The following is a 12346-nucleotide window of genomic DNA, read 5'->3' as shown; positions in this document are numbered from 1 at the left end:
GAGTAGGTAAACAAGAGAAGGATGGATATTGTAGGTGGATGGATAAATATATAACTAGAAGAAACAGAGGTGGATGCTCAGATGAACATACAGTAATTGTGAGTGGAAGGCAGGACACACAGGGAGAAAGATCAGCAGGTAGTTTCTTGGGGATGCTGACTTGGGCTTCAGGTCCCCAAGCATAGCAGTTGCTGCTGGCACCAACCACCCTTGTGGAACCAGCACAAGCTCCTGTGCTGCTGCAGCAGCTCCTCATTCCTTGTCTGTCTGGGTTTTGTATCCACCAGCTGTTTTACATTTCCCTGCTGTGTGCATTGGGTTGATTTCACCTCTTCTCCCTCAAGGTTCCAGGAAACCACTCTCACTAGCATTTCTCTTTTGTGCTCCTGTTCCTTCCACCCCCACTACCACCTCCTGTTCTCCAGTCGCTTCACACCACAGCCTGATTAGCGTAAACATTGCCACCAAACAGAAACTGTCTGAACAGATACCTTTCCATTTATCTCCCCTCCCTTCCCGCCATGTGAGCCTGTAATGAATTAGGAGAAAATACTGCTGAGTGGTGTCAGAACAATTTCTATTAAACATAATTTTCTAATGAAAATGTTATAAGCGACTGTGTCAGAGCTAATCAAAATTCAATCCCCCAGCCACTGCATAGCACAATCCTAACTTGGATGGTTGCAAGCCCTGTACAGCATGTCAAAGTGGGGTCCCGTGCCAGCTTGCTTTTGCAACGCCATCCTTTGTAGGAGTTCAGCACCTCAGCTCTGGGAAGGGAGAAACTAGTTAAACAGTTGCAGGTTCCAGTGACTTGCAAACTGTTCCTCTCCTGGCTCCTCACCAGCTCTCCAGCCCAGAGAGCAGGAATAGTGTTTGCTCCTTAGCTAGGCAGCAAGCCATCCTCTCTCAGGGACAACTTTTTCCTTGCCTCCAGCACTTCCCTTAATTTATCCTTCTCTTTTCTTACTGTTCCTCCTTCCCTCCCACCCTTCCTCTCTTCTCTGTCTTTCCCAAGCCACCAGAGAGGATCGGAGACAGGATTACTTATTGATAACAACAGCCACCATCCTAAATCCAGTCAGGGATGGTGGCTAATCCCTTTAAGGAGTTGCTTTAGCTCTGGCAGCTGAGCTAACCCATTTGTTAACTCACCAGCTCTCCTCTCCCACAAGCTCTCGCCTTCACCTCCTCCCAGAGAGACAGAGCTGCTGATCAGAGTAGCAGACCAAGAGATCGCCCTCAGCAGTGGGGAAGAAGCCTTAAGGTATTTTGTTATTCCTTTAGCCCTATGGAAACAGTCTCAGAGAGCCCCAAGCACGCTACATATGTCAGGCAATCTCTCCAGCACCCAGAGCTGGAATAGTGGCCAGCAACCGTTAGTCCCATGAAGGTTACATGTATGACAGGACAGGGGTAAAGAAATGCCTTCCACCAGCAAAATAGGGGAGACGTGTGTAAAACTCAAAACACTTACCACCAAAACAGAAGTATCAAAACACAGGAGACAGCTTGACCTGAAGCTTCCTTCAGTGCTGAGTAGCTCTGCCGGGCTCCCCTCTGGGTGTCTCTGGGCCCAGTCTTGGATCACATGTGGCACAGACTGTGCTTGCAGGCAGGGCGACTTCTTTGGCAAGCACAAGGCAGTGTCTTCCCTGCAGCAAACAGAAATGGGTGGAATGACCCTGGGCTATTCATGCACTTTAGACTGAACTGAACTGCTCTCTCTAAATTAGGCTTTGTGCAAGGGCTAAAACCTCCCATTGATTCTGTCTCAGTCATTCATTCCCAAGGCTCACTGGAGTTGATGACACTTCCTTCTCTACAACAGGCACCTGCTGAGCTGGGGAGGGCTTTCAGCTGGTGTAAGATAGTAGAGCACCCCAGCCCCACAGTTCCATGAACTGCACCCCGAGGGAGGCAAGGTACCACTTCTGCTGCCTCTGAAAGGGGATGCTTTCACCGAGTCCTCATTAACCTACTGATAGATAGTCACTGTTCATTTGTTCAGTACTGCACAAGCAGAAAACCAATATTCCACTCCCCCAACACGCATATTAAGACAGGACATAAAAGGTGGGAAGATCCACTTCCCTCTCCATCAAATACTGTTTGGGAAATGCTATGACACCATCCAAGGAGACAGTCTGGAAAGGTGCTGCCTGTTTCCTACCCAGCTTGTGTTTCCCTGCCAGCAAGGATGACGGGGATACAGTCTTAAAGCAAAATTTCTCTGCATGGATAATGCATGGCAGACAGTATTACCCCATCCAGCCTTTAAGGCTAGTTCTTCATTATTTTGCACTGGTGCTACATTTTGTGCTGAGGCAAAGGAACAGTGTAAATCAGACATGAATGAGGGTGGATTACTGCTTCAGGAGCCTCTGACTGCCCCAGATTGGCAGGTTTAATTGCTTTCACAGGGACCAGGCCAAATCAGACTGAAATTCTGAGAGTTGAGGCATACAAGCAGCCACACTGATGAAACTCCTCCCCCAGCCTGCTCTGGTCATAGGACTGCTTCAGTGTCTGTGAGCAGGAAGCTACCTAAAAGGTCTGATGCTTTGTTTCTCCCCCTTGAGTTTTTGGAGGGAGTCCTCACTCCAGGAGAAAGGCAATAGTCAAACTTGACTAAAACCACCACAACACAATCCTACCTGCTTCCCTTTTTGCTCTGCAAGAATGGCCCTGTGGCTGTCAGCACATCCCTCTTGTCCTTCACTTACAGGTGTTTATGCTCCCAGCCACAGCTTGGAGTAACACTGCTGCCAGTGCTGTGCTGCCTTTCCTTCTAATGAGGCCTTCCCTCTCTGCAGAACACATGCTGGCTGGATTTTTTCCCTCCGTTTCCGTATTAAGATAAAGCCGTCATCAGCTTCCCTATTCCACTGGTTTGTTGGGACTTTCAAAGCCTGGAACTGTATTAAATATTCAGTCTGCTCCTTTGGGCTGTATTTCAGAGCCTATATCCCTCTCTTTAATTGCTCCATCAAGAATAGATGAAAGTTTGATACTGAGGCTTTGACTGGGACCAACTCAAACACTTTGGGCTCTGCTAATTTATTTATTTAAAGAGAAAATATCTGGATTATTGTGATTAAATTAGACCCTATTCAATTGCTAAAGACCCCTTTTTCATCTGTTCTTTCACTCATTCATGCTTCTTTCCATTAATTCACTCTTTTCCCTGCTATTTTTGGTTATGCTGAATTATATGCATGCTCTTTCCTTTATCCTTTTCTTTCTATCTCTTTTCTGTCACCAAGTGTACATCTCCTTAAACAGTTTTTCCAGAGCAACACTGCACCCTATACTCTCACGGGAAGGCAGATGGAGATTTCCATCCAAGGAGACACCTCCCTGGGGCATTGCTCCACCAGCAAGGTAGCAGGAATTAGAATTTGGAGGGAACTTGACTGACAAAGAAGAAACCACTGCAACATCCTCTGCATAGCTTCAAAAGCTGGCTCTGATTTATATGCACCCAACAGAAGCTCATTACTATGCACCCCATCAATTCACTACCTGGCCCAACTCACCTAACAGGCCAAGCTCTCAGCCATGTTTCCAGGGCCCTTCCCCTCTTTTTGCCTCTCCTGATCATCTTTGTTCTTGCTCTGAATACTGCTTATTTCCCCCACAGGCAGGCAGAGGCCAGCTTTGCCCATCTCCCCAGCATGAGGAGGCAGTTTTCCATGTACAAATTCAGCTCTCTCCTTCTATTGCAGGCTGCAGCTGGAAGGAGACTTTTTGTTTGGGGCTTTTTCCTTTGCTTTGTCCTTATCTACCCATAGCTGCATCTCAGCTGCTTTTCACTGAGGTCTGGAATCTGTGGGTGAGCACATCTGTGCCGGGACCAGGGGGACAAGGTCAACCCCAATCACAGGGTGGCAAACAGCAGCCACTCCAGCTGCACTGCCCTCCTGGTTCCTTTGATGTAATTAACATCCCTTTGTTACTGTCTGCAATCACATCTGTCTCTGCTTTAATCATTATCTCCCAGCAATGAGCATTCCTTCTCATTAGAGTCTTAAAAACCTCCATTATAAACATGTAAATGGGATGCAGCGAGGAGGGAAATATTTTACTACTCCAATTTCCTGTTGTGCCACTGCCAGCAAGTCGTGATATTGTTACTAAGCATCTCCAATCAGCACCAACATCTACAGGACCAGGCCCACATTGCACTTCAACCCAGCATCTGACAATACACTAGTGCCCAGTGGTATCAAGGTTTCCAGCCCTCAAAGGAGAATTAAGATTTTTCCTTTGAGCAAAGAGTGAAGATGAGACAGTAGGCTCTGAAAGCAAAGGAGAATCTGATCCACTCTCCCACGATCCAGCTTTCAATTGGCAGCACACTCAAGGTAAAACCAGCAAACTGCCCCATCTTTATAATACAGAAAGTAAAATCTCAGTCCCTCTGGCAGCATCATTTAAGGCCTTTGACCTCTTCAGACATTTCTACATTGATACCAGCTGAGCTCTGGCCCAGCAGGTCTCCTTACCTGCTGGTATATCCAGACCAACCACAGGCACTCATTGCATTGCATGGACCTGTTTGACTCTGCCAACTTCCTTCTCAGCTAACCGCAGAGCTGCCCGCGAGTCCCCCTTCTCCCTTTCGGCAGCAACAGAAAAGCAAGAGTCTCCTAAGCACCAGCTTTGCAAGAAGTCTGTCCAAGCACTTTATCCCCTTCTTTCAGAAAGGGCAAGGTCTTGTGTTTCAGAGGGATATTGACCTCTCCTTCCCCTCTCCACACATTCCTGTCTGGCAGGCATTTCACACAAGACCCATCTCCCCAGAAGCACTTCAGCAGCAACATACCAGCCTGGTACTACCCAGGCCCCTTTCAAATAGGAATTGTTCAACCCAATAACATTTACAATGCAAATATCAGTTCTGTTTGCAAACATACCTGGCTTCGGGGGAAGTGCACAGGAGAACTTACCGTCCATCTCCAAAAAGGTGCTGAGAAGCACATCAAGCCAGATGCTGTTCACAGAGGTGAGAGGCTCTGTCCCTCACTCTGGCAGGCCTCACAGAGCACATCTCCCGGTGAAACCTCTTCTGCTCTTTAAAAAAAGGCCTCTTGCCAGGCAGTCCCCTTAGGGCAACGTGTGGTGAGCACAGTGGCTGTGACACCTCTTCCACCAGTGTAACCTCCAGGCTGTCCTGGCCTGCTCTGTTCCCAGAGCTCGGTCGAGGCCTGCCTGCCCCAGCGGCAGGCCCAGACACCACGGCCCGTTGCACAGGCCCCGAAGGCTTTGCACAGACGTGTCTAGCTTGCTCCTCTGGCAAAACTTCTGTGCCAGGCCCTCCCAGTCCATCTCTTAGAGCATCCATAAGCAGTGTAAGCTTCAGGATTTGGCCTTCCTATGCCTGACGCCCATGTTACTGTTTTTGTCCTTTTCCCTCTTCTGTTTTCCTTTGTAGTAAGGTTACAAGGTACACTTGATCTGATCTCTCCAGACAGGCTTTCTGCCTCATGCATACAAAGACCTCTGCAGGCAGAATCCACAGAATACATATAAAATATTTCTCACCCAAGGTGCCTAACAAACCCCTAAAGGCAGAAATTGCAGCCAAGGTGCAGAGAAGAGATAGCAAATCAGGCACTACAGTGCTTTCAACTCCAATCTCCTTGTCCTACCTCCTGATAAAACGTTGCCGAGATGTTGCCATCTCTCAACTCCTCTCTTGCACGTGGATTTGGCACCCACGAACTTTTTAATTTCATAAACCGCCACTGCTTTGCCTTCCCTTTTGCATCCCTGTGCTTTCTTAGAGCTCTCTAAGCCAGGTGCAACCACCTGATAATTCCCTGTAATGTGATCACATCCACTGGAGCAGGGCCTCTGTGCCCAAACTGAACTGTGCTGAACTACAGCCTCAACTCCAGAGGACCGCTGCTAGTAAAAGAGCGGAACAGCTGGGAACAAAAAGTCCCCTCGAGCTTGAACTGTATCACGCAAACCACCTTATTTCACTGAACCCAAACACTGCTCCTCACATTAAGACCCACAGCATCCTCCTTCATAAGAAAACTCAGCAAGGCTACTTGCCTTCATTTCCCAGGCCCCAAACATCCTGTCTCCAGGAGCAATAATACAAAAATGAAAAAACCTTGATGCTCTCATAGGTGGTTTTTATCCTCTCTGCACCTGAGGAAAGGGCATACACTATTGGTTCCTCAGTTTAAAAAAATCCCACACACCTTTTTGCACTCAAGTCATCAAGACAAGAACAAGGGGATTGTGCTCACTCAGTTAAAGGGGTAAAGGCAGAGAAGTTAAAAGAGGTTAAACAACCATATGAACACTCTCAGCCTTTTGTGCAACACCCTGTGCTTAGGGGCAACCCCATCAGATTTAATGCTCTTTAAGAAATGCACTGGCTTCACTCCTGAACCTTTCTGTGTGTTCCCTTGGAGACAAGCCCTGAAAGCTTCTCTAACAGCCGTGAGTGCTTACGTTTACCACCTTAGCTGACGTCTACTCTGACCAGGCCTCAGCTTTCCCTTGGCCAAGCTGTGGATGGACAGGACAGGATAAAACAAGTCAATTGCCTTCTACAGCAGAAATACTCCTATACTAGCAGTTTACATCTGCGTGCAGATGCACAAATTGTGCTTCACATGCTCAATCCCACTCATCCTTGTACCAAGCCACTGACACAGTTGGTCAGAGCATCTCTGTCAAGGGCAAAAGGGTGCACCAACTGCTCTGGAGCCCGGACACTGGATTCATCTCCATAGAATGGTGTGTAGTGAAGTGGAATTTATAGGCAAACACATTCACCTGCCCAGAGACCTGCTGCAAAACTGCCTCATCCATCCCCTTCCAAATACTGCTCAGTCAGAATTCAGTACTTACACTTTCCTGTTTATGTCCCCATCCTGTCGTCTTAAAGTATAACCAACCTTTTCACAATGAGTTCCCATTGACTGCAGGAGAAAATCCATACTTGCTTTTAAACACAGGAATGTCCTTCCTAGCTGTCTTCCCCAAATAACATTATTTTCTCCTCAATCAGAAATTGAAGCTCTATGCAACATCATCAAGTACATCTCACTCCTCCTTGATGCTCACAGATCTCCTAAAAGAGAGAGGCCCAGTGCCTGGTGCTGGCAGAGCAGCAATTGTCTCTTCCTCTGGGTTCAGCTCAGACTAGGGCAGCAGTTATGAGTTTTGATCCAGCGTTAGGAATATTTAATAGCGGGAAGAAGATTTGAACCAGTTGTAGAGATAAGGCAACAAGATTACAATGCTAATAAGTATTTTAAGGGAGGCTTGCTCTTAAATGGTCATGAATGAAGGGGGAGTGAATGAGGGCGGAGTGGATAGATGCGTCGATGAGGGGGAATTAATAGTTGTAAAGATGAAATTTCACTTTCTGTTGTGGTTAGGACTGGGATATGACAAGACTACCATCAAAGTCTGGATGATTTCAGCCTTTGCTCTGTATGAATGGCCAATATTCTAAATTCCTTTTGTTTCACTTATTTGGGAGGAGATACATCTATGCGTGCAGTGATTAAAATGGCTTTTTTCCTTGTCAGTTTGGGTGCTGATTTTTTGGGGTTTTTTTCCCCTTTCACAGCTCCATTTCTAAAGAAAAGGAACAGCTCAGAGAGAAATTGGAGCTGCTCCCAGGACAAATGGGCCTGACTGGCAGTGCATAAAATTACCACTGTCTCTTCACCTTGCTTTCTGCAATCCCTTTATTAACTAAATGAATCCATAGTCATTCTCTCTTTCCTAGCTCATTCATTCTCTTTCTTTCTCCCTCTCTCTCTTCCCAGCTAAAAGGTTCATTATCACATGCTCGTAGACTAGTAATGCACCCATGTCATCAGGGAGTGCAATTACATGTCCTACAAACGTCACTAGCCCAAGCTGGTGGCAGGAGGCCAGTCTGGCTCTGCAGGAAATGCTGTGTCTGGACCTGGGAGCTGCTTTCTCCAGTGCTGCAGGTACTGGTGTAGCAGAAAGGTGCTGCGATTCCTTATGCATCTGGCTGGGACTATGGGCAATTTATTTCTAGGATAAAGAGGAATCCTGCCCTCCTATGGCTCTGGCAATCGGAGGCAGGAAGAGGAAATGAACATAAGTATGATGAAAGACTCAGCTAGCCCAGGATTTTGCCTCTAGCTGGGCCACAAGCCAATGAGAAATCCCACAAGCTGCTGGAAGGGTTTAGCAAGCTCCTTGCTCCTGTCCTTTCCAGCTACCAATGAACACACCTTCCATGAACTGTTGTCTCACCCCTTCTCAAAGCCTTTCACAGAGCCCTGCCATCACCTGTCCTCATGACTGAAAACGCCACAATTAACAGCCAACCTCCATAACTGTAAATAGGCCATAGGCCAGTGTGACTTTGGCCATGGCATGTTTTTTCTGGGGCAGGGCTGAGGCATATCAGAAACCATGCTGGGGTGATTACACCCAGCAAGCTGCCAGACTCTGCTCTGCAGTGCTGTCAAGCCAGTTCTCATTCAGCCCCTAAGAAAAGGATTCAGACACAAGCTCCAGCTGCCAATCAAAGCACACATCCAGGTTGAAGTTCCATGAGGGTAATTAATTTCCATCCAAAGGAGAAGTGTATTTGTTTAATGAACGCATTAACAATTTGTTCTTCTGCTCAGTATGTGTTCTGGCATTTTATTAAGGCCTTTTTTTACTGGGGGTGGGGAACAAAGACTAATAAAATGTGTTAATGACAAATATCAACTGCGTGAAGAGAGGACATAAAAGGGACAAGAAGATTTGTGGGCTGGATAGAAGGAGACTCTGAACACTCGGTCCACAAACTGGGATGAGGAAGAGCTGACATCACACTCACTTGAAAAACGTGGTGGGTTTCTGGAACTTTTAAATTTTGCTTATTAGTGTCTATCTGTGGTGTGACTGTGTCCGAAGGAGTCCAGCCCTCTCCCAGCAGGTGCTGTCTGCCACCTTCCTGTTCTGCAAGCCACCTTCTTCCTTGCACTCATGCCACCTCCGGATCCCCACAAACCTCACTGAAGTGACCATGGCCCTCAGGAGTGCCATTATACCACCTGTGTGCAGCTGGGACCCCCCGAGGTTACCAGCACTGTGCCTTTGTCCTTGGCACAGGTACCAGGACGATAAAGGAAAAACTGCACAGGGCTCCTCACCCCACTGCTCTGCAAGTGTTGCTGGCAGCAGGCAGGTCTACAGGGCCAAGGCTCCCAAGGGCACAGTCAGAGCCCAAGGGCACAAGTTCAGTCCAGGTGCCTTATGTGCCACCAGACAGGCCTGCGGTTCCCACAGCTGCTTCAGCACAACTTCCCCGACCTCCTCATCACCTTCCTGGAGCTCTTCCTGGATGTAGCCATGGATGGAGGCAATGGAAGAGGTACCCAGCTTTGCCCACCTCCTTCCCACCCCATCCCTTGCATCACAAACTTTTTATTTCCATGTGACTCTATCCAGCAATGATTCCGTTCAGCATGCAGCTGGCTTTCTAAGCTCTCTGCTTTTCTCCTCCCTGCTTGCTTGTGCATAAAGGTATGATACTCCAGGGTGGTTCTCTCAGCCACTAGACTACACCCAGGGTAAATTATAATTTTTTACTTTCTTAATATTTTGTAGCTCACACAACAATAAATAACTAAAATATCCATGCCTTTGTTGCAGCAAATATTGTTTTACAGGAGACAAAGGCAGACATGACCCTCAATATACTGCCCTTCATTGTAGTTATTTTCTCTACTCTCTGTTTTTTGGTGAAGTTTTCTAGGAACATTTATACTTTTCCATATGTCACTTTAAAATCAGAAAGAGCTTTAAAAAGAAAATTGCATTTTTCTCTCATTTCAGAGTCCTAGCTTTCTTATTACTTTTCTCTTTGATTTTTCTTTTTCCTAAAGTAAATAAACAACAACATTTTTTTTACAGCACTCTCAAGAGATTATATTCTGGTCATTTCTCATGTGTTTTTTTCCAGTGTTCAGCGACAATTATTACAAAAAAAGAACTATTTTTTCCAGCCAAGACCTAGAATGGGAGCAGTCATGTAAACCACAATTTCTAAAGGATGAAGCAATCTGGCTGGATCCACCTGTTACAGAAATCCTGGGAGCCCCAGTGACCTTGGACGCACTAAGCAGATTTGCACTAGCTGAAGAGACCTTGTGTTTTTTAACTTCTGTGTCCTCCGGACGGCCCAGGGGTCGTTGCCCCTAGGCTCAGCCTCCTAGTACCTCCACTGGCAGGACCCCTGGGGACCAAGCTGGAGTTTCTCCTGCTGATTCCACAGAGAAACTGGTCGCAGCCAGAGGCAACCTGTCATTTTCTCAGCATAATCCAAAGCAGGATGAGACCTAAAGAGTATCTCTTCTTTCCTGTCTGAAGGCAGCCCAAAGTCCTGTCTAAGGAAAAGATTGTCCCTTTGGTATCTTACCCTCATCTCTCGTTTCCTCTAAGCTGCTCCTTCTATCTGTTCACACATACAGGGGTTTTGCTTTAACTGGAAGTTCTTCACCGTAAAAGGAAGGATTCTGCCCCATGATACATGCAGCATGGCCCAGGCAACACCTCTGCTTTGATTAATGCCTCCTGCAGGCTTCAAGTGTGTCCCCATCTGTCATCAGCTCCCTCTCCTCACAATGAAAACAGATCACCAGTCCGCGTTTAATCACTCAGAACAAAAACAAGCCGTGCAAAGCAGAAAGGCTAGTCAGGAGGCAAAGCACTGCTCAGCAGCATTCTCTCACTGTGCTTTGTGCCTTGGGGTCCACTGAGAACGTGGACAGAAGGGCCTCAGGGATAAAATACCATTCAAGGAGCTCTTTACTACCTAATCTAAAGAATGCCAAGCAGGGGAAAGCACGGGGCAGATTGGCAACAGGTCAGGGCACAGCTTGTCCACTTAAAAAACACTTGGTTTTCAAAGGAAGAAGATTCAAAAACTTTCTTGCTCACTTGGCAATGTCAGTTCCCAAAGGAGACAGGAGAAAGTGCCTTCTTAGATGACTACAGGTGTCCACATAGTAAATTCAGATGAAAACAAAGTGTGGTCATAAAGGACAGTGGCTGTTCATGTGTGGACACTTCTGTCCTCTCCCAGTACAAGTGGAAGGTGCTCTTTTCAAAGTGGGAGAAGATGGCCAGGAAATGGGGGCTCTTGGTTCTGCACTAAAGGGTGGGCAGAGTTTGTCAAAAGCAGTTCACCTGTAATCACACTCTGAAGACAAGCTCTGAAGTCTTTCTTGCTTTCTCTCAGTCTGGTCTGAGTTTCTAACGATCGCCCCGTTACCGCTGGTGACAGGCTTGTGATAACATTGCCATTTCATTAGCTGAGTATTGTTCAGGAGATTGATGGCTGGCAAGCTAAGAAAAATTGCATCTCCCTCTGCAGCTGCCTGTCCCATAGACAGCATTCATCACAGAGAGAAGGGGAGTGAAGAAAAACATACAGGAGTAGGAAACGGATGCATTGGCATCCCACCGAAGTCAAATGTCTATCTGCAAGCAGGTGTGAGGATCCTGGAATCCAGACATTTTTCCTTCATTGCTCTAACCCCAGGAGAACATCTTCCAGAGAAAGTAATGAAAACGTGAGTGCCAGGACCACCCTCCCCAGCCTGATCTCACAGAGCTGGTCCCAGAGGCCTCACTTCTCCTCTGTGCTCGAGAATTATTATTAAATAGACAGTTCCAAAGGAAAGCAAATATTGACATTAAGCAAGAAAGTAAATGCTGTTTTGCTCCTGGGTGCTTGAAGAGAGTAGAGAGTAGAGACAATGTAGAGCAGAAGGAAATCAGGATCTGGAAAGTCTGAGAGAGACTTAGGTATGCTCCCCAGCCCCTCTCAGCATCTACACACTCTCCTTTTGCTGGGAGAGAGAGTGACTTGGTGCTTTCTGATGGAGAGAGCAAGACTGCAAATGTAAAGGAAGGCAGCAAAGGCAGAAAGCAGGCAGATAAAAGGACAAAAGTAATACCAAAAAATGTTTGCTCAGTTGTGTCTAACACTCCATCTTTCTTGACCGGCTTTTGCAAATTTCGTTTCTTGCAACATTGCTGACTGGTTCTGAGGATGGATGAAGCCAACTGTCCAATTTCCAGAAGACTTTCTCCCATGCTGAGCACCTCCTTCCATGCTTTCAACAACTCTGTTGAGCTAAGAGGGGGTCTACATGGTTTCCTACCAGTACTTGCATGGTGTGTGATCCTAGGAATCTTGCATCATTTTGGCACTGTTCACAAGGACAAGTTTTCCTAAGTCACTCATTGCCTGGCAGTATATTTTTCGGCAAACAGGACATTTCCTAGGTGCTATGATGGACACAGTCTAGTGCCACATGTTTGTGATAAA

Source organism: Rissa tridactyla, chromosome 17, assembly GCF_028500815.1.
Source record: "Rissa tridactyla isolate bRisTri1 chromosome 17, bRisTri1.patW.cur.20221130, whole genome shotgun sequence".
NCBI classification, from domain to species: Eukaryota; Metazoa; Chordata; class Aves; order Charadriiformes; family Laridae; genus Rissa; species Rissa tridactyla.
Note: the sequence above shows the minus strand (reverse complement) of the source record.